This window comes from Acomys minous (genome assembly GCF_964271855.1).
Source record: "Acomys minous genome assembly, chromosome: 14".
NCBI classification, from domain to species: Eukaryota; Metazoa; Chordata; class Mammalia; order Rodentia; family Muridae; genus Acomys; species Acomys minous.
In genome coordinates, this window is record NC_140496.1 from 84,362,669 (window position 1) to 84,387,384 (window position 24,716).

Below are 24,716 nucleotides of genomic sequence, written 5' to 3' on the forward strand. Positions count from 1 at the left end.
CATTTATTTTTCTTTTCAAGTTACTGAGATCTCTGTGTGCTGGGGGGACGTTCGTTCTATGAGCTGAAGTACATACAGCATTAAGGAGATATGAAAATTGACTGTCCTCTTAGAGTTTATATTCAAATGATAGTCCAGTTAAAAGAGAAGAACGTATAGGAGGCCAAAAGGAGGAAGCTTAAATGGTAACAAGTATGAACGTTTTGGGATGTGAAAGGGGAATAAATTGTTCAGCCTGGCTGGGCTGTGGCTTTGTGATTTACAAAATGAAAATGAAACTTAATTCTCAAGATCACTAAAGATGGTAGATATATATGTGACATAATTTTCTAAAGTGAAAGACATTCCATTTCTTTGCTAGTTTATTGTCAACTTGACACAAGTTAGAGTTATCTGAGAAGAGAGAACTACATGTTAGAAAATGGCTACAAAGATGGGCCTGTAGGCAATTTTGTGGACATTTTCTTCATTACTGATTGATGTGGAACTGCCCAGCTCATTTTGGGTGGTGTGAGTGTTTGGTGGGTGGTCCTGGGTGTATAAGAAAGCAGGCTAAGCAAACAGACCAAGCAAGCCAGTGAGCAGCATTTCTGCATGACCTCTCCATCAGTTCCTGGCTCCAGGTTGTGTCGTGAGTTCCTGCCACCTTCCCTCAGTGATGAAGGAACAGTGAGTGGAAATAAACCCTTTCCTCCTCAATTATTATTATTATTATTATTATTTTGGTCATGGTCTTTTATCACAGCAATGGAAAAGTAACTTCATTATTCAGCAAACATCACCTGTTGTTGTGGTCCTGCTATTCTGTATCCATTTTTTTTTTATCCAAATACACAGCCTATCATTTTTCAGATCTTCAGGTGATTTCATGGCATGTACAACTACATACATGTACACACCTGTTAATCCATTTAATAAATGGAAAACTAGACAGCATATAAGCAGATATATCCCGACATGAGTATAATCAGCTGGTAAATGAAGCTAAATTGAGTAAGTTCTATCTATGCATCTTTTATTGAAGTCAGCCCACCCTACTCAAGCACTGCAACTACTTGAAAGACAAAACTCAATGTTTCACAAACAAGACCTTCTGAGACCCTAGAAACTAATGAAAATTTTTAGGCATCTCAAACCTCGCTTACCCTGTCTTGGTAGACTTTGGCCATTGACTCTGCCTGCATCCAAGATTGCCAGTTTTTAGGCAGAATTCTCTCAGTGGCAGAAATGAGGGCGTTTTGCCCACTGGCTTGTTTGCCACATTTGAAGCCATCTCCATAAGGAGGTCCCTTGTTGCTCATTATCTTCTTTGACATAGGCTGGGTATTGCCAGGAGTTAACTTGTCTTACTGTCAATGAATCTTTAAAATAGTAAAAACATCTTTAAGTGCCATATTCTGTAGGTCTCTGAGATTTTTTGAAGACCTTCTCTAATTATTTTACCTTATCTATCTATAGAATCATATCTATGTTTTAAACTCAGGATGTATATTCTTGTAATATAAATAGACTAGTAACTGACATGACCATGATCAACTAACAATTAACTTGTATAAATTACTTATCCTAAACAGCCTACAATAGCACTTTCAAAGTATTAGAGGTAAACCTTGTTTTCTACTTGAGTTACATGGTTACAATACTTCATATTATAGTAGAAATATTTGAATTCTATACCAATGTATCAAAACCACTTACTTTGCATCAGTATACAAAATTTGGCATGACTGTTGAGGCAGCAAACAGTCTCTGTCATTTTTTTCCCTTTGGAAGCTGCTAACCTGAATTTCCAGTTTACTCAGATAATTTTATTCCTTCTCAAGTCTCTGATGGAGTTGAAGATCAGATAGTCTAGTTTTACAATTAAGCTTAGTTGTTTAAGGGATAAGATATTTTTATGTCTAGTTAGATGTTTTAAGTTGATAGAGATGAGATATGATAGATAATGATTTACATTCAAAATTTTAGACTCACCAAGAAAGATGTTTTCTTCAAGGTTGCAAAATACAAATATCCAAAACACAATGAATGTAACATTAATATAATTTCTGGTTTTTGTAGTTCTCCTTGCTGTGTGTAATTTATTTTATATATGTGTAATAATATAAATATATATATATATATAATAATAATATATTTTTTAAAAAAGAAAGAAAAAATCAGCCTAGAGAGAAAGGAAAAAGATTAGAACATGCAGCTTTCAAAATAACATTTTGCTTGATGTGGTTCTTTTAATATACAAATCACTGAATGAATATTCAAAGTTTAACAACCTCTGCTGTCCGTAGATCTAGTTTCCATTTTATAATCGAGATTTCTTGGGAGATGTGAGATGCATTCCCTGTGTGATTTCATAGTGTGAAACTTGCTGGTAATGGGCCCTCTTAATCTACAGCTCTTAATCCTTCTTACTGTGTTTTTATAAGGAGAGTTGATTAAGTACAGGGCGCTCCTTGCACTCACAACATAGTTATTATTTGAACTCAAGTCTCTAAAACTGAAATTTATATGTTGAGGGATGGCACCAACACGATCATGCACATTTACAACTTAAAATGCCATACATATTTGCCATAGTACACACTTAGCAATTCAACAAATTATTGCCCTCTCTTTTATTTTCCAGCCCCAGTTCAAACAAAAATAGGAAATCTGACCTGCACTTAATGACCAAATCTGTTAACAGTTTTGTCATGGTACCTAGTTTGGCCCAAATGGAATATTTCACCAACACCAGATGTCACAGGCTTAGTTTCATAAGCAGGAAAATGCACGCATGGTCATTTTTAGCAGAGGTATTTAAATAATTGTGTTTGTGAAGCTTTTATATTTTCTGTATCTTGCTCCACAAAATATTTGAAGAGGAGCTAGTAAAAGTCTTATCAACTGAAATATTCAACCTACGTGAAAGATTTTCCCTCCTAGTCTGTGCAGTATAAAATGACTTACACTTCCCAGCACTATTACCTTTCAAAAAACTATAATTTGATGAATAGGCTTCCCTTTAACTGCATTTTTTTCTACTTGATCGCACACAAACTTAAGTTTTTACTTTACCCTTTTGTTTAAAGGACTTCCATATACAGCTGTCAGCATTGACTATGCACAAGAGAACAAGATCACCTCCACCACCTCCACTGCCACCACTCGCTCTAAATACCTGGAAGCCACTTTGCATCCTGAGAAGGTAGAGCCTAACACCTGAGAGTCAGATCAGAAAGAGCCTAAAGACTTGATTATAACCTAGCAGGACTGTTCATATAAAGCAAACAAGAACTGGCTAGTCAACTGGGAGTCATCCCAGCTATTGAAACGGGTAAAAAAAGAAGCAGAGAAATAGAGATGCACTTCTCTGTCTCTGTCTCTCTGTCTCTGTGTCTGTCTCTCCATCTCTGTCTATCTCTGTCTGTCTCTCTCTCTCTCTCTCCCTGACACGCACACACACATATGCATCCTTTCCATCCCTCTTCCTCTCACCCCCTTCCTCCCTCTTTCTTCCTCCCTTTTCATTCCTCCCTCCTTCTCTATCTTCCTCCCTCCTTCTCTCTCTACAGCCCCGTGTGTGTGTGTGTGTGTGTGTGTGTGTGTGTGTGTGTGTGTGTGTGTGTTGGAAGAACAAACTATCTTCCTGTGATAACTCTGAAATAACTGGACACAGAGAGAAAAGGTTATGAGTAAGAGTTTAGTGATAAGTACTCCAGTCAACCTGAATTTATTGAAAATGACATACTAGCAGTCAGTGCTTGTATATTAAAGCTAGCCATTCTCCGCATTGCTCTTCTCTAAGTTCCATGGGTATGAACCAGGGTCACAGAAACTTGACCTGCTCTTCACCAGTGATGTTTCCAAGACATCCAGGAAGGGAGTTACTCAAGACCACACCTCTTCTGTGGGCTTTGTGGAACACTGCTTCATTTTTTCACGAAAATGTGGCTTCATCCCTTAATTTTTCATACAAATTTCTACAATAAGTTACTTCTTAAAGGAACGACTAATTTGAATTTCTGCTACTAATCAGTAAATTTGGTCTGTTCTTCAAATTTCCTGAAAGTTTAGAAAAAGAACCAGACAGCAAGGTTTTTTTACAACGATGGCTAGTGTCTATTGTTAGGCAGAATCTCCAGCACAGTACTGTAACTGTGGGTCAAGAATAAAGAATAAGTCTTGGATTTCTACTACAGCAACCCACATCTCCTCAAAGATCTTCTTTCCCGAGAGAGAGAGAGAGAGAGAGAGAGAGAGAGAGAGAGAGAGAGAGAGGGACAGAAGGGACAGAGAGAGAGACAGAGACAGACAGAGACAGAGACAGACAGAGACAGAGACAGAGACAGAGAGAATAAGAACAATGTCATCAACACATAATAGTGGACTGATATATTACATATTATACTTATTTAACTTGAAGTTGCTCTTTTTCAAGAGCTTTCTGTTTTCAAAACTTGAATATAAGGCCTTCACATGTTTGCATGTAAGAAACATATCCCTCTTCATTCCAAACTGAACTAACTTTGCTTGTTCAGTTGCTCCAATAGCAGGTTCCTCTCAATGACTACTGAGTTATTGCTAGTTTTGGTATTCTATAAAAAAAAATAAGTAAATAAAATGTCTTCTTCAAGGCTCACAGCTTTGGCTTCATGGCACTGAGAGGGAGACATCTCCATGGCAAAGAGTGTTCTATGATAAAATGCCCACAGTGCATGCTCATCTCTCAAATTCCATAATTTACTTTATGTAATTGTGTGTGAATATTAATTCAGGTGCACACATAAATGCATGCATGTGGAGGCCAGAGAATAATCTTGGGTATAATTGTGCAAGTGAGGTCTACCTTTGAGAAAGACTCTCTCCTGGCTTGGAACTTGTCAAGGAAGCTAGATTATCTAGCCTGGGAAGCCTCTGTCTTCACTGCCCCAGTGGTGGGGTATAAGTGCATGCTCTGCATCTGGCTTTCTTTATGTGAGCACTGGTATCAAACTTGGGATCTTGTGCTTTCAAGGCAAGTACTTTACTGACCAAGCTATCTCCCCAGCCCCATAATTTATTTTGACGATACTCAGCGAAAGCCAAGTTGGATAGCCCAGTGCTTGGTGTCTTTAAATATTTTAATTACTGCTACACATTACTGAATAAATTTGATCAGAAAACTATGATGGTTTCTAAATTATTAAGTGCCTGCAGCTTAAATAATAAAGCTGATATCAATTACACAGAACAATTATTCTTCTATTTGCATCTGTTTGAGCACCCCTGCAGATAAGGACCGTGCTTTCTTTGGTCCAATCTGTCAATCATTTGCAAGAGGATTATGCTATTTCTTTATGCTCATCAATGTTAGTACATGACAATAAAAGAAAACAAAACACTGTCATAGTCTCAATAGACTCAAAGAATTTGACAAGGAAAATATTTTAAAATGCCATTGCAAGGGAAGTATTCCCAATAAAAAAGTCTACAGAATATGGCATTAAAAATGTTTTTATTATTTTAAAGATTCACTGACAATAAGACAGGTTAACTCCTGGCAACACCCAGCCTACCTCAAAAAGGACGATGAGCACCAAAGGACCTACTTATGGAGATGGCTTCAAATGTGGTAAACAAGCCACTGGGCAAAATGTACCACAGACAGAATTCTGCCTAGAAATCAGCAATCTTGGAATCAGGCAGAGTCAACGGCCGAACTCTGCCAAGACAGGGTAAGCAAGTCCACAATAGTTCCTGCCTCACAAATATGTCTGACCAGAAGGCTGAAGATGATACTCAAATATTATAGACAGTTTGGTGTGACTATTCAGATAGCAAACGGTCTCTGTCATCTTCTCATTTGGAAATTTACTAACCTATACTCCCGGCATACTCAGGTAACCAAGTTTATTTCTTCTTAAGTCTCTATGGGGTTGAAGATAATAGTTTAGTTTTACAATAAAACTTGGTTGTTTAGGGGTTAAGATGTTTTTAGGTTTAGATAGATGTTGTAAGTTGATAATGACAAGATGTGATGGAGATTGATATACATTCAGAATTTTAGATGCACCCCAAGATAGGAAAGATGTTTTCTTCAAAGCTGCTAAATACAAATAGCCAAAATTCTAAGAATGTAACATTTATATAATTCCTGATTGTGCATTGATTCTTCTTGCTATAGGTAGTTTATTGTATATATTGTATAATATAAGTATACATGTAAAACATAAAAAATGTTTTAAGAAAAGAAATCTATACAAGGTTCTCCAAAAGCCCAGATGATAGAATAGGCTCTTCCTACCAACCTGTGTGGTGGTGAATATTGTCAATTTGGCAGGATCCAAAATCACCAAGCAGTGTGTCTGTTGAGGAAGTGTCTATGTTAGGTTGACTTAGGAGATGAACCTTCAATGTAGGTGGCACCTTTCCATGGGCTGGGTCCCAGACAGAGTACAAAGAAGGGAGACCAAACAGCAGCCAGCTCTGCTTCCCGACCATGGATGCAATGTGACCAACTGACTTGTGTTCCTGCTGCCATGACCTCGTCACCATGATGGACTCTACCCTCAAACTGTCTGCCAAAAATCGGCCTTATATTCTTTAAATTGGCTCTATCAGGTATTTTGTCACAGCAATAAGAAAATAAGTAGTATAACCTATATGCCAGAAAATTAAGAATTACTGCTTTCCTTTTTACAATCCTAGTCCTTTTCTGTTTCTTGTACCACAGATGTTAACTTAACTGGACCTTATCCTGCCCTGCTTAAGAATAATTAGATTGTGAATAATTTTACATACTCTTAGATTATTCTTTAATTTTCAAGCAATGAATCACTAAATTCATTTCTTAATCTTGAATTTATAAATATTTATCAGGACATTTTATAAAAAAGAAAAATAACATCTCTACTCTGGGGACCTGATGTCTCATCTTTAAATAGATTGTTGTCATTTTAAAAGGCTTTAGTGGGGATTTTGTTGCCACATTTTTGTAGAACTATTTGTTAATTGGCCCTCTTAGATTTTAGATGTATTTTTTATATGGACATGGCATGTATGTAGAGGTCAGAGGGACACTTTTTGGCAGTCAGTTCTCTCTAGCTTGGAAGTTCTGGGGATCCAACTCAAGTGTTCAGGTTTAAAGGTAAGTGCCTTTTGCCACTGAGCCATTTTGCCTGCTCATGTCTTTAACTTTTCCTCCTTAATTTGGACAAGTTATGTGGTAAAGGTTAATGATACAGAATACAACTAGGCCAAATGCAACCATGAACAGTTGTTAACTGACCTTCAATCACATAACCACTGTGTTCTAAACAACAAAACCAACAGGAGTCAAGAGCATACGAAATCATAACCAGCATTTCCTATCTATCTATCTATCTATCTATCTATCTATCTATCTATCTATTTAATATCCTGACTTCAGCTTCCCCTCCCTCTTCTCCTCCTAGTTACCCTCTACCCATCTATGCACTTCTCCATTTCTCTTCAGAAAAAGGCAAGCCTCCCATGGAGATCAATCAGCCTTGACATAACAGTTTTCAGTAAGAATAGGTACCTTCTCTCTTATTAAGGCTAGATATGGCAATCCAGTGAGGGAAAGGGTCCCAAAGGCAGGCAACAGAGTCAGTGACAGCTTCTGCTCCCATTGTTAGGAGCCCCACAAGAAGATCAAGCTACATAGCTATAACATATGTTCGGAGGGCCAACACCATGAAGGCTCCCTGGTTGATGGTTTGGTCTTTATTAGCCCAGGTTAGTTGATTCTGTGTGTTTTCTTGTGGTGTCCTTGACCCCTCTGACTCTTACAACCCTTCCTCCCCTTTCACGGGATTCCCAAGCTCCACCTAATCAATAGCTGTGGGTCTCTGCATCTATTTCCATCAGCTGTTGGATGAAGCCTCCCTGATGACAAGTGAACTAGATACCTATCAGAACATAGCAGAATATCATTAGGAATCATTTCGTTGACTTTTTTTTCCAGTCACGTTTGGTTCTATCTTAGGTCTCTGGACTATCCAGCATCTATTCCTGGTGCTTCAGCCAATGTCAAGGGTGGGCTTCCTGTTATGTCATCTGCACAGAAATTGTGGGAGTGGCCAACCAATGACTGGTCAGCTTGAGTATTTCCATTTTTCATCCCAAAAAAAGAGCATTCTCTGATAATCTAGAGCTAATTCTATAATAATCAAACACAGCTGATTAGAAGAATAATAGCCATTTGATTGTTGCTAAATGTCCCCTCTAAAGGCAATGATTTAATACATCGTGAGAGAGGCCCAGGAAATCTTTCAAACAAAAATCTGAATGATTCTGAGCACCAGAAAAATTGAAGACATCTTTACATATCACAAGCCATTGTCATCAAGAAAGCAGTTAATGAGCTTGTCAGCTTTATGGCATAATACACTAATGTTGTTACCACATCCTTTCTTCTCTGTGATGGTAAATATTCCTTGTTGCTGAAGGCATCTCAACAAAAAGGACCTTCCTATATTTCCCTATTTCGGGAAGAAAAAGTTAGTGGCTAACATAAACAAGGGCAAGTTATTTACATGGTGTATACAAATCCAAAGGAAGAAATGGAAACACACAAAAGATGAAGTGAAGTCGTAAATATGAACCGACCACAGACTTGCTAATTAGGACACTCGGGGAATCATATACTCACTCCCCTGATGCACAATCATGCTTTGTCTTTGTAGCTACAGAAGCACGAGCTTTCAGCCGCCGGGCACATAAACAATCAGTGGAGCTTTCCACATACACTCCATGTACAGGGAAGTCTCTTTCTCAGATCAGCAGTCTTCTGCTTTTATACAAATTGAGACATTTCTAAGCCTTCATGACTCACATTTTGGGGGACTCTACTACACATTAAGTTAAATATGTTAAGATAATGTATTTGTAAGATTAAACATAATCTCTTGCTTTTAAAAAATACATTTAAATTTGTTAAAATTCGCCTTTTATTCATAATTTTATTTTAATTGACCATAAAGGGCTATCTTTGCCCTGAGGTTATCACGAATAGCAACCCTTATTTGGCATTCCCTGGTGTAGGACTGAATGGGGGCTTTTGACATAGCCAATCAGTCATAGGCCTCTCTGAAAAGACTAGAGGCCCTCCATGTTGCCCTAATAGTCCTTAACAGCCCTGCCAACATGACACCTCTTTGGAATAAATAGACTCATCTCAGTGTGATGCCTTTCTGTACTTGGAAAGCCCTTCCAAAGTGTCTGCACTTTGGGAGCGAGCTCTGTAAGGGTAGTACATTTAGATGATGACCAGTGCAAATCTGCATTATAATCCAAGAGTCATTTTCTAACTGGCTGACTTCCCTTCCTCAGTGCCTGGTGCTTGTGAAGCTGCTAGACCTTGGGTTTACAGGATAATGATCCTCACCAATGTGGATGGAGACAACTATCGCCTTGTGAGACCAGGCCATACTGATTCTTAGTTCTTAAATTGGGTAAATAATTCTGCTCTAGGCCGTTTTTAGCTTCAATAATAATAATTAGATCTAGAAATGACAGAGCATGCCAGCCAAAGGTTCCTTTCTCAATATTTGTGTCTGAGTTAGCTACACAAATGCCTAAGATCTCACATGCAATCCTGCTCTGCTAACGTCTGAGGACTTAACTATGTTTAGGCAGTTGAGATAAGCCTTACATAAGCAGCTGAATTTCTTGGTGCTTATGGAAAATGAACCAAATTCCTCTCCTTCCGAGATTCACTTATGTCTGACTCTAATGCATTCACGTAGGAATATAGGAGCCTTGCTTTACATACCTAAGCTTACCATTACTATTAAACAATGAGTTGAACATAGGTAGCCACGTGGTGCTCCATTCACGGCCATGAGCAGGGATCTTTTGTATTTGTTTTACTTCCAGCCAGTGGAACATGTTATTTGCCTTTTGCTAAAACAACTGCTGTGTCTCTCTGAGGGGTGGAGGCATGCTGTGGAAAAATGCATTCACGGTTTCAGAGGGAAAAAAAACCTGCATGATATAAAACCGATGAAAGTCTCCTTAGTGCTGAGATGTAGTAAAAGGACAGCCAGAGGAAAGTGGGGGTAACAGGCCCTGTTTGCCTCGTCTTATTAAAATCCATTGCTATGTCTACCTATCAATCCATTGGGTTACCGTTGACCTTGATTATAAACTGTTACCGTTCTTTACCGAACTGAACTTACACGTTAAAAAGCTGAGTACTACCTGATAAAATGTCTTCAAATGGCGTTCTGTTCTACTCACAGATCAGTGCCTTGGTCATCCATCGTCAGGGAAGCTTCCTCCTGCACCAGATGGGAGCAAACATAGAGACCCACAGCCAGACATTACATAAAGAGTAAGAGATCTTGGAACACTCAGCCCTAAATGGGATAGCTCATCAAATCCCTCCCCCACAGAGTTCAGGGAAACCCATGAAAGAAGAAGCAGAAAAACCAACTGTGAGGGCCAGAGGGGCTGGAAAACATCAAGAAAACAGAGCCCTCTAAATCAACATGAGCGAAGCTCATATGAGCTCATAGAGGCAGCACGCTCAGATCTGCACGGATCTGTACCAGGCCCTCAGCATAAACATCATGGCCTCCTGCTTCATGTTTTTAGGGGACTCCTGCGTGTGAGAATTAGTGGGTCTCTGATTCTTGTGTGTTCTCTCAGACTCTGTTGGTTTGCCCTGTCCGACTTCAATGTGATCTTTTTTTAATATTATATTTTATTTTGTTATATTTTTTAATATATGGAAGGAAAGAAGGGAAGGAGGAAGGAAGGAAGAAAAGAAGGAAGGAAGGGAGGGAGGGAGGGAAGGAGGAAGGAAGTATGGAAATCTAGCCACTATGGTAAAGGTTAAAAACTGAACTGACATTTTTATCTGTTGGAAGAGAAAACAAAAATCAGTTTCCTCCAATGGTGTGACAACGGGTGTATCAACCATCCCAGGGCAGGCCTCATGTTCAGGAGAAGTTAGGGAATAGAAAACAGACTCCACAGGTTTTGTGTGTGCCTATTTTGTTACAGTTTAGTGAGGTTTTTCCTCCTCTTTGGATAGGTTTTTATTTTTATTCTTCGTTTTGTTGTTTTGTTTTGTTTTTTTAGTGTTTTGAGAAAGAATTTAAAGTTGGGTTAGGAGAGTGGGGAGAGGATCTGGAAGGACTTCGGGGAGGAGAAGAATATGATCAAAATATATTTAAATTTAAAGTGTGTTTTAACAAATGATGGGATAACAATTGAGATGTAATCTGAATAAATTAATAAAATAAAATTTAAAAAGAAATAAAATATGTTTTACATATAATAATAATAATTAATAATAAAAGTTGAGCACTACCAATGTCTTTACCTCTTGTAACTGGATTGCTTGTATTGAGAAAAAACCATCACCTCGCTTGTAAGCATCTGTGATTTGTTGGCCCAAAGGACATTCCCTCTGGAGATGATTTCTGAGTCTGTGGAAAACTTACAAATAAAGAGTTCTTTTCTAAAAATTCAAAACATAAGGCTAAACAGCCAATCATAATAGTTTTATTTTTTTTTAGAACCAGATGGTTCTAAAAAAGTTATAAAACAATTCCATCCCTAAAAAAAATAAAAATAAAATAAATACCAAATAACACCATCAATCATTATAAACCGTAAACTAAAAGCAACCCTTTGTTAACCTACTATTATGCTCGAGACATGGAAACAGGGCCTTCTGTCTGCACTGCCCTATGCTGTTCCCCCAACTGCACCTTGAAGGAAGTATGACCTTTCTATAGGTAAGGAAACGCAGGTGCAGAGATGAAATGACCTGTCCAAAACCACACAGATATTAAATGACTATTGTATCACTGGAATTTGATGTTGCAGTTAACATATTGCTCATCTGTTAATATGAGATCAACATAAGGTAATGCACAAATTTGTTTCTCATCAAAGCCCTTGACAGCTTCTGCATCTCCACCTGCTGTCAAAGTTCCCAACATATTTTCCCATCAAAAAGGTCATAGCTGACTTAATCTCTTTGTTTCTGTGCACTCATCTCTAAAATAGGAACACATCCATGCTCAAGAGATCTGTTGCCAGCACTCCAAGACACAATATCTAAAACACAACATCTAATACAGGCGGTAAACCTTAATCCTCTACCCAGATCTAGCCAATGGACAGAACACTCTCCACAGTAGAGTGGAGAGTGGGATATGACTTTCTCACGCACTCTGGTGCCTCACCTTTGACCATGTCCTCTGGAGGGGGAGACCTGGTGGCACTCAGAGGAAGGACAGCAGGTTACCAAGAAGAGACTTGATACCCTATGAGCATATACAGGGGGAGGTAATCCCCCTCAGGAACAGTCATAGGGGAGGGGAATAAGGGAAAAATGGGAGGGAGGGAAGAATGGGAGGATACGAAGGATGGGATAACCATTGAGATGTAACAAGAATAAATTATTAAAGGAAAAAAAATAATAAAGTTCCATAGATGTTTTCTCATATTGAAACATTCCATCCAGGGCCAATGTGGAGACTCATGAGAGTCAAAATGTAAGCAAATGTCACATGTCCGGGAAATCTGAAATCAGGAAGATTTTTACAGCTCCCTCCCCAGTGTTTCAGAAGCAGCAAGTAACCACTAAGGGAGGAGACTGAACAACTCAGCTGCCAAGAGAAGAATTTTTCTGACACTGGAGATGCCTGCAAGTTCTGTAGAGAGTTCCAGGGCCACAACCCTGTGAGTCAGCACACATGTTTGGGGGGCTTTTCAGTGTGTTGCTGTTTTTCAGTCATCCTTGCTCTTCTAAGTAACTAATCAACTGTACTCTTGGAAGTAACTACAATTAAAATTAATAAGTAAACAAACAAACATTGCTGGTCCATCAAGTTGGACTTTGGTGCAATCATTACTTTGGTTTGCTGTGATTTCCCTTCAGGTATGAGTAGACACGTGTGTGTGTGTGTGTGTGTGTGTGTGTGTGTGTGTGTGTGTGTGTGTGTGTCCAGGAAAAGTCTGTCACACAAGTTACTCACTCATATTCTAACAAAGTAAAAATTAAAATTTTCCCTCTGCCCTTATAAATCTGTATGCCTTCCACCAAACAGAGGAAAGTTCTGGTTGGCCCAAAATTTTAATACTTAAACTAAGTCTATTGCTTAAGTGACAAACTGGGCAAACGTGACAAGGAATACTACAACTGCACTTTTGATAAAACACCAAGGCTATGCTTTGTCCAACATCACCAAGTAGTGTCTTACTTTGCTTTCCTATGGCTGTGATAAAACACTCTGACTCAAAGCAACTTCATTTGGCTTACAAGTGATAGTCCACCATCACTGAGGGAAGTCAAAGCAGAAACTCAATCAAGGCAGGAACCTGGAGGCAGGAGATGAAACAGAGTCCCAGGAGAAATAATCTTTACTGGATTGCTCCTCGGGTCACATGTTTCAACCTCCCTGAGCCACCCAACCAGGAGCGGCACTGTCCACCGTAGGCTGACCCATTCCACATCAGTCAAGAAAATGCCCCCACAGACATCTACAAAGGCCAATGTGATGGAGGCATTTCATACACCAAGGTTCCTTCTTCCCAGATGTGTCTCAGGTTGGGTCAAGTTGACAAAAAACTAATGAGCACATGGAGTAGTAAGACAGCTTTGTCACTTAATTCTTGTCTAGCACTTCGCAATTCTTTTACGTATACTTGAGCTCACAACAACCCTGGAGATAGATATTGTGTCCTTTTTATAGATTGTAAGCAAGCCTTTATTAGCTAGTTTTAGATCACACAACCAGCAGGTAATAGCAGTGTCAATTAAATCAGTCCTCTTAGTTTAAATCCCTCGCTTATTCTATGAATTATACTAAAATGTAAACGAAACAAAGATACTGAAAGTGAAACCCCAATGTTATCTACTAGTAATAAGTTTAATCCAACATTAATGAATAATTAAGTTTGATAGGAAATCATAAAAAATACCCATACCATGATAACTCCTTGAACCCCAGTGACTCTCTGCCCCAGTGACTGACTAGCCCAACCCCCAGACACCCTTGATGCAGACTTCTCTGCTGACTTCCTCAAAGCCCTGGCCCTCGATTGCCTCTATGACTTCCCACAGATTTCTCTTTTCCATGACTACCTCAATCCCTGTTGTTCCTGATGATTCTCTATGTCTTTGCCACTGAAGTGCTCTGTTTCCTGTACTCATAAATCTCTGCTGTCCTTCTAGAATAAGAAACTAATTGAGTGATTTCATCTGTCCAGAAATCATGCACAGTGATTTGCTGCCACTTAAGTCTTGCATAGCCTCTCACTGTAGCAGAGCCCAGAACACCAGCTCTCAACACTTTGACTTCACTGCATCACCATCAGAAAATCGTTATCCTTGAGAATAGCAGGTAATGAGGCCCATGGAGATTCTTGAACAATCCTTGACCACAGATTTCTGGGATCTTCCTGGAATACCTGGACCATCATTGGTAAGTCCAAGGCCCTCTCAACCCAAAGACAGATAGATAGGAGAAATAAGCAGATAATTTATAAATGATAGCAAGGTAAAGGGATAGATAAATACATGGATAGATAGATAGATAGATAGATAGATAGATAGATAGATAGATAGATAGATGATAGATATATAGATGATAGATGGATGAAAAGATTATAAATATATGGATGGATAGATGATAGATAGACATATAGATGAGAGAAAGAGAGAGAATCTTATATTATCCTCAGCAATCAAGAGAACTCATGATAAACTCTCCATGTTGGAGAATCTAAAGGCTGTGCTTCATCAGCCTTCTAGTAAGTTCTGCTTTACTTGTGCTTCAGTGCTCAAAAGTGCTCCATGCAAGTTTGAGGCTTCTCTGCATTGGTTCATATAGTAAATGTCTGGTCTGCTTTGAGGCCTGCCCTCCCCTGCCCTGACACTCTCTGCTCTGTTCATCTACCTATCTTGAGTAAATGAATCCAAAACATCTATCATTCAACTCTAGCTCAAGTGCTATCTTGTTCATCCATGCTGGGAGACTCAGAACACAAGTCCAAGTGCAGCTTCCCCACAGCTTCTGCAAGCCTTTGGGCAACTGTGAAAATGGAAAGCCCATCTGTTACGTACTCCAAACATTTAAGTTATAAATCAAACTGCTGAACTGCTGTATATGATACACTCTCCCTATCTACCTTAAGAAATATGCCTACCAGATAGACGGGTTCAGAGGTCAAATTCCTGAGCTCATAGTTATGAGCCCAAACTAGATGAATTAGGAGAACTTTCCCTTAGCTCCAAGACTATGCAACCTCCCTTTCTAAATGAACTATCCTTCTTACTTTATTCTTCACCACAATGGTTTCCTATGTGCAAATGTAGACATCCAAATACTGTCCACTCTCCATTTGCTGAATGTATAAACAGTTATCCTTGGGACATTGTTTTGCACAGATATGTGCACTCTTGCCATGGTCCAAGTCACAGAGTTGCCAAGAATATTATCCCTTGAAGGGGATGAAAACTCTAGTATGCTATGGTCTATTAACTCCCCAGGTCTCCACCCCAAGACAATTGGCACAGTCACATAAGAGAAGCGATGGGGCTTTCCAAAGCACACAGGCCAGAGCAGGGTCCCTCTTGCTTGACTCTAAGAGTGATGCTAGGTTTATGGATGATGTGTGGGTCTCCTCATCAGACAGTGAGCCCTTCATTAGCTAAAACTTCTTTTTATTCATTGCTGCCAGCCATCCATAGTGTCTGAAGAATAAAAAGATGAAAGGGTGAATTGATAGAAAAGAAAAGAAAAGGCATAGATCTGGAATTGAGAAACCTATGAAATTACTCTTGCACCCCAGATGACTCTCCTCCAGGTGCCCTGGCTGGTTGCTGCTCTCTACGAATGGAAAAGAAGACTTTGCTACCAAGAGACAGGGATTTTATTGGTATGCAAACTGGGAGGTGAGCTAAGAAACACAGTGATTTAAAATAGCTAAGAGGAACCCAAGAGCATTCCTCATTATCCCTGAGATTCTGATGGCACGCCCAGCACACAGATACACACGTACAGTTGAGACCACAAGGAGAACCCACTTTAAAATGAAATGACACTACCTGTCACTCAACAAATACAGTTGTTCAGAATTAAATTTCTCTCCAATTTAGCAGAGAAGGGTGGCATGGACATGGGTGGTTTTTTAAAGATGAAAAGCAGGAGTTAGTAAAGTTACATTGCTTTAAGGAAATTAATGTGTTGCCCCTAATGCACTGACCATCACAAAGTAACTGCTCGATACTGAGAGATTGAACTCAGAAAAGAGCTCTGAGGGCTCTGCTTTGTACACAGCTGGCCCTGTTTCTCTTCAGTTGAGAAAAGACAAACAGATAGCACACAGTGAGGTCTTTTAGTCACTCGCAGCTGCAGTAGCTGTTCTCACACTTCCAAAACTCAAGGAGGATTTAAAAAATATTGTATTGTTATGAAATAATTTCACATTCCAGAGAGTTCATTAATCCAAGCAGCACCCACCCCCCAGAGAACCTTGCTGTGAATATGTAGACTGAATGAGCTTGATGCAGAGTTTTCGATGTTTCCTTCACTGGATGTACAGACAGACTGAGTCATCAGCAACTGTTTGACAGTGCCCTGTGACTGACCAGAAACCAATAGGACACTGCCATCCCGATCCTTGCTTCAGATACAACTTTAGGACCAGGATGAAATTCTTTACTTCTCTTTGGTTTAACATGCCTGCTTCAAATGTTGTCTTTGATGTTTAAATTTACTGGTTGATTCAGGGTGTTTTCACAGTGTTTCTTCATGGGGATGCTTCACTGTTCGATAACCCACTCTATCTGGGATGCAATAGTCCTATGAACAACACACCACACAGGACAGAAAAACATTAAAACAAGCCAATGCTAACTTGATTGTCTGGTGAGCAGGATGCTGGGTTGTTATTCTTCAAGCTATAAGTAAACGTTATTCCCACAATGTGGACTCATTTGACTATGATACGTTTTTATTAATAAGAATTGTTCTTTCACAAGCTTTCATACACGTACTCTGCATGTTATCCCTCTCACTCTTACTGTTTCCCTCTTTCTTCCCACTCCTACCAACCCCACCCCCATAATTGCTTTCCCTGTTTCCTCAGATTGGTTTTGCTTAGTGCCCTACAGAGTTTAACCAGACCTTTCTGTGTGATCCTGAGTTTGGAACTAATCATCTGAGATTGTTAGGCTCCATGGTGGGTTCGCAGCCAGATACCATGCCTCCCACACACGCAGAGTCTCTCAGCTGCCAATATGTCATTCGTGAGTCTAGCTTTGAGAATCCATAAAAGCCAACGTAATCAGAAAAACAAGGATCCATTTACGAGATTCTACTACAGCAGAGCACTTCAGTAAACTGACACCACACTTAATTGTACTTATCAAAGGCTAAAATTATTTGCCTTAATTAAAATTAATTTGGATCCTACTTTTAATTTGCTCTACTTAGTTCAATAATGTTATAGGTTCCTGGTAAATACAAACATGAATCTGTTTTTTGTGTTTATATTTTGCATGTAAAAATAATAACTATGATAATTTAAATAGCAATCCATTAATTGAAATATGTGTTCTTTCAAAATAATCCCGAGGCTCAAAACAGAAGTACTATACATGTAAAACTTCATGCAACTGTATTTTTAAAAAATCAACTGCACTCAGAGGAAGGACAGCAGGTTACCAAGAAGAGACTTGATACCCTATGAACATATACAGAGGGAGGTAATCTCCCTCAGGAACAGTCATAGGGGAGGGGAATAAGGGGAAAATGGGAGGGAGGGAAGAATGGGAGGATACAAGGGATGGGATAACCATTGAGATGTAACAAGAATAAATTAATAAAGGAGAAAAAAATAAAAAATAAATAAATAAAAAAATCAACTGAAAATTTGTTATTTTTGTCATCAATAAAAGTGTTTATAATGATGCTGGTGCTACCAGTGGCCTCAATGAATATAGCCTCAGATGCCTGCATGCTTTTTTGTCCAGTTCTTTTTCTTATTATTATTCTTGTCAACATTTCACATGATGGTTCCTAATTTCCCTCAAATACTGATCCTTTTGTTTTTGTCCATGTTATAAAATATAGCTAATGGTCCTCTTGTGACCTGAAGTAAGGCTGAGCATCAAGTGATGGGGAGGTAAGGCTGAGCCTCAAGTGATGGGGAGGTAAGGCTGAGCATCAAGTGATGGGGAGGTAAGGCTGAGCATCTTCAGGCAGGCCATGTTACCAGGATCTCCCAAAATAGTAAAGCAAGCTGGAGCTCTAGATTTGAACACCAGAGTTTATTGTGGAAATTCCATGTTCAATTAAAACAACTACTAATTCCGGGTATATAATCCTATCTAATAACAAATTTTAAATAATTTATAAAAATTTCAATTGTTTGGGCTAGAGATGTGGCTCTCTGGGTAAAAGCATAAACTGCCCAAGCCTGAAGACTGGAATTTGATCCCAACAACCTATGTGAAAAGCCACAGGCACTGGCCCACATGTAGAACCTCAGCATTCCTACAGCAAAACATGAACCAGAGGCATGGAAACTGCCCAGTAGCTCGTAGGCCAGCTAGCTTGCTATTAGCAGTGCAGCAGCAGAAAAGATAGAGGAAGTCTTCATTAACACCATAGAAGGAGAGAAAAGACACCCAAAAGTTGTGCTCTGATTCTCCTACACATGGACTGCAGTATACACGTGCCAACAGTCTCACACACACACACACACACACACACACACACACACACACCATACACATACACATACTAAATTAATGCAAACTTTTAATTTCTTGATACAAAATTGAAAACATTTGACTTTGTATAAGTGTGCTTTACTTTCATAATATTTTCATAGTTAACACAACTCTTTCAAACCACAAATAAGCAGACAAAACCAACAATGAGCCATTGAGACCTTCTGTTCATATTTTATAAGGAGGCAACAGCTACTAACACAACAAGCTAGATTCTAGGACTCCATTTCTTAGATTCTCGGATGACTGCATTGTAAAAGGATCATCTGGGTACATGCTTTCACCCCAGACACAACAGTACACTCAATGTGTCTTTCAGAAGAGTTGCATTATATTTTCGAAACCGTGGTAGCAAGTCATGTTTACACACATTCATGTTACTTAGACAAGTTCTGTATCAATACAATGCACCATTCGCCTCTATCATCCTAAAAGACATCCTTTACAGATTAAAATGATAGTTATTTCCCACTATACTCTCCTCAAAGACTAATGAATGGCCCCAGTTGGAATTATCCCACATTCCTGCATTCTTTTATATGATAACTGTCAACAACAATGACAAAAAGTAATAAGATAACTCCTTATTATCTACATTGCCATGTACACAAACTGTACACAAACTGTAATTTCTGATCTTTCAGTTGTTTTTTGTTGTTGTTGTTTCAAATATGTAAAAGTTATATCTCTAACAAACATATAATATCTTCATGACATAAATCAAGAAAATTTTTAAGCCAAGAAATCTTAACCACAGAGTGTCATAAAAATGCTGGCTTGGAGTATCACGGCCCAACAGTAGTCCTGCACCCCAGGGTATGCAGATTGGTACTGGAGCCCCGCCCACTATACTGTGACCTCCACCATAACACCCCCTCCCCTAACATCTCTAAGCTTCATTCATAAAACTGGAAAAGCTGACAAAATACTAAAAACGCTAGCACTTAACCGCCCATTCCTTCTGGAAAACAAAAAATTAATCTATAACTGAGTTGTGTGAGTTTTGTTGATTTGCTCTCAATTGTTTGAAATCTTTACAGTGGATAGCCCCCAGTTTCAGATTTTAGCAAAAATTTCCACCTTCCAACTTAGTCTTGTAATGTCAACTAAGTCTTGACCTTAGTCAAATGTCCTTCTAAAGATGGAAGAACACAAAATGACATCAAGTAATAAGATGGTCCGTTGTTTCTACATAGATGATGGGGCCAGTGCCTGTGAATAAGAACATAAAAGAATCCTTTGTAGCCCATGAAAATAATTTATACAGAAAGATTAAAAACAATTCAGGAATTCTTAGCCAGGTATGTATATGTGCTTATTTTAGAACTGTGTGTTTTCCAAAGTCCTGTATTAAATTAGCACTTGTTTGTAAAAATATAAAGTCAGTACAAGTAGAATAAAGTAACAAATATCTCACAATGGATGCCCACTAAGATGACTCGGTGGGTAATGACAATAGCCACCCAATATCTAAGTTTAATACCCAGGACCTACAAGACAGAAGGAGAAAATCAGTTCCTGAAAGCTATCCACTGACTTCCACATGTGCGTGTGTCACGTGCACATGTGTGTGAGAAAACACACAAATGCACACAAGATACTAATGAGCAAATGTAAAAAAAAAAAACCAAATATGTCACAATAAAATACAAAAAGAAAAAGATGATGGTATTCTTGCCTCAAAACAGATCTTTAAACCTGACCAAAACTGCAAAAGTCTGGATAAGAACTGAATACGTTTCCTCTAATTTTATTTTATTTTTTCCTCTAATTTTATATAAACTGTCTTCGCATATAGACATTGACCGAATAAGCTACTCAAAAAGAAGCTGTGTCCATTGTGACCTGGCACTCATCTATGACATGAAGCTACAGTTATAGAACATCAGCCGAGACTTTCATGTGCTTGAACATAATACTGTGCTAATTGCATAGATGAAAACAAATCAACTTCATATGCTTTATTTTGTTGAGAACAGAAATATTTTTAAAGCTCTAAAATAAAATGCCATAAACGCCATTGTCTCTGTTTTGTTCCCATCCTTTCATGTCCAGAGCTGTTTGTTGGCTTTCATTTTATTTTTGTAATGATTGTGTAATGTGAACCTCACCACAGCTTTTCATTTAAAGTTTTGGAAATCTCTGGTTTCTTTCTTTATCGGCAAATAAAGATAAGAACAGCATGCTGAAAATGCCCATTTTGCTTTTAGTCTTCAAAGCTGATAATGTGCTTTCCAAAGCAAATTTTCTTTTCTAAATCCTAAGACTCAGTAATATCACCTTAATAATCTTTTCATCTCAAATGGCACGATTCTTTGAAAATATTAATTACTGGGCTATTCACGATACCATTTTGAAATGATGTTATACCATTTGTAACACTTTAGCAAATTCAAAATGTTGTACAAAGAGAAATCAATATTATTAGAGGGCTATTGACCAAGGAAGAGTGTTCAGAATCACCACTGTTCTTAGCTTGAGAGCATACAACAAGCCTGAGCATTAATTAGGTTCTGAAAACAAGCTTTATTTGGGTGGAGGAACATGTCATTAGTCATAAGTCCTATGAGTGGAAAAAATTTTAAGATACTTGAATCATGATATTTAAAAATAAATGCAGCTTCTAAAATAAGTCCTTAGTTCTAATCAGGTTTTTCTGGTACATTTAATTGATGCATTCATGTGACAAATAACTGTAACTGGGAAAGATTATTAAAAGGGAGTCATGTGCTTATTTTAAAATTCAACAATTTCTACTGAGGTAAGAGAAAGAACAAATGTTAAACCTACGTGTTGTCCTGTAAATAATACTAAGGTTTTTTTTTTTTTTACTTTTCATTTATGCTTTGGGATCCTAACCACATTGTCTCACTGATGTGTAGCCCATCAGCCCAGGTGACAAATAGTCTTCTATATTTACACACTCAGAATATACAAGAAGCATACTGTATTAACAGCTGAAACTACAAACGCTGCTGTCAATCATACAGTCTGGCAGAGTACCATATTTCTTGTCACCAAGAGGCTTAAAGCAAAGAATCTGTGCCTAATTCTTTTAAACCTTATAGGTCAAAAGGTTTTAAAATTATTTTTGACACCATTTCTTTGCTTTGTCAACAGGCCTGAGTACTTTTTAGCTTGTAAAGGATATCGAAAACGGCTCATTTGAACATAACAAATTTATGGGGTTTAAGACATCACTTTCCACAGAAACATAATTCTTTCAGAGAGATTATATGATTGCTATGCCTCAGGAAGATGTTGATGTGATTTTGAAAACTATGCCCTAAAAGCTTGGCTGCATCATATGTAGAGCCAGCCCAAACAGCCAATAAACACTTTTAGGTTCTGCACTACATATTTGTGGCCCTGGGGTAAGTGGCCCTTACTCAGTTAAGTGAACCGCAGCTTCTAGGAACATTAATTCCTGCAGCCTACAGTCAATCACAAGGGCAAAAGTTCTAAAACCTGTTTGCATTTTCATAAGCAAATGACATGTAAATTTTTATTCATCTCCCCTCCCCTGATCCTCCTTCTCCCTCCAGTACCCCCTACATTTCCCCATTTAGTCCTTTTTACTTTCTGACATGCTGTCGATTACTCTCTTTTCTTTCTCTCTCCACTTTAACATCTCTTCCTCTCACAGTCCCCTTTCTATTTTCTTCACACACATACACACACACACACACACACCCCACCGAGGATGCACATACCACTGAATCACATGATCATCTCAATAGATGTAGAAAAGACCTTTAACAAAATTTACTATCTCTTCCTCCTGGTCAAAACCATGGAGAAACTAGGAATAAAAGAAAACTATCTTAGCATAATGAAGGCTGCATATTTTAATCTCTAGCTGACATTATACAAGGGGGAGGGCAAAATCATTTCCTCTAAAATGGCGATCAAGACAAGGCTAGTCATTTCTACCACTGTTTTTCAGTACAGTGTTCAAAGTCTTAGCTAGAATAATGAAAAAAAAAGTCTACAAAAAGAAAGTGTTGAGGTAGTTCTATTTGCTAATGGCACAATTCTGTGCTTTAAAGATCCTAATTACTTCCCAAAAATCTCTTGGGTCTTTTAAGACTGTAGGCAAGTAGCAAAACACAAAATCAATGTACAAAAGTCAGAACCATTTCTAAATACCAATAAGGTACTTGTCAAAAAATAAATCAGAGGAAAAGGGCGACCTATACAAAATAGCTTTTTAAAAAATACCTCGAAATACCTAGAAGTGAAGCCATCTACAACGAAAGCATTTGAAGTTAATTTCTCAAATATCAAATTATAGGAACCCCTTCACCTACCCATAAAGAATTTCCAGCAAAAATTGTCATGATTTTCTGAGGATACTTTCTGTGTCATACATACAAGATACTGTCTATATCCAGCATATTGCTCTTCTGGCTTTGACAGTCTTTCCACCCCTCTTCCATAATGCATCCTGAGCCCTAGGTGGACAGGTTATGTTGTAGCTGTAGCATTTGTAGCTGGGCATCCCATGGTCAACTCTGACCAGTTGTAAATGTCCATAATATCTGTTTGCTGCAAAAAAAAAAACCGTTTTTAGATAGGAGTGAGTTTTAGTAAATTTCAGTCTATGACCTCACCAGTCATAGATTGTTGACTAGATTTACAGTACCAGACATGAATTCCTTCTTACGAGCATATCTTAATGCCTATTAGACAGATCCTGGATACCCTCTTCGCCCCTCCCCCACCCCCAAGAGATGTACTATTATTACATACCTGGGAATATCTTGCCATGCTTGACTTTGTGGTTCACAGATTTTACACCTAGGTAGAACTATTGATTGCTTTTCTCCCTTGGCAGCTTGCAAGGCAGCTTCAGATATCATGATTCCTGGTCCTCACAGAGGACCCTTTCAGGTTATTTCTGGTTCACTCTTACAAGCCTGTATCCAAAGTATGTGGTATCTTCAGCATTGGGGTCTTACCTTCAAGTTCGTGGAAGAAGTAGGGTTAATGGCAATAACCCATATTGTGTTGGGAGTCTCTTGGGAGTACTCTCCTGACTTAAATCTGGAAGGGAAGTTTCCCATCCATAGGAATTTTGTTAGATAGGCTATGTCTCTTAGGGAGAATGTTATCATCACAAATGGCTTGAGTGAGTGTTTGTGTGTGTGTGTGTGTGTGCACATGTGTGTCTGTTTATACACTTATATATTGTATTTTTAAGTAAACATATGATTCCCTGTGGTTTTCAAATATTCATAGCATCATTTATCCTTCCTCTTTCCCATTCTTTCTGTATTGCTCTTCTCCTCCCCAATTAAAGCTTACCCTATTTTCCCCATCTCCCTTTCACAGCACCTGAATCCCATTATCTTCCTCTCTAGAGTCTCCCCCTCACCCATAGCACTTGCATCCAGGGTTTCTTTTATTTTCCTGGCTTCTGCAATTGTTCCAGGTTATTTGGAGCAAGAAGACACAAATCAGAGCGAACACATGGCCTTTGTCTTCACCTGGGTTACCCCACCCAGTAAAATATGTTCTAGTTCCAGCAATTTGGCTTCATTTCATTTTTCTTTTCAGCCAAATAATATTCCACTGTATAGATACACACTTTCATTACTCATTCATCAACTGAAGGACATTTAGGTTGTTCCTAACTATTATGGGTAAAGTGGCAATGACTAAAGACAAGTAAGTATCTGTGAGTAGAATGCCATGCCAAGTCCTTTGGGCACACGCCAAGGAGTACTATAGTAAGATAGGTTTATTTTTAGCTTTTTGACAATTTCCCACGCTGATGTCTAGAGTGTCTGCATCAATTTGTAGCCCAAGCTACACTGAATCAACAGTCCCTCTTTGCCCACATCCTCACCATCATTTGTTGTCAGTTGTTCTTTTGGTCTTAGCCGTTGTGACTTGGGTGAAATAAAATCTCAAAGCAGTTTTAATTTGCATTCACCTAATTGCAAAGAGTGTTGAATATGTTTTTAAT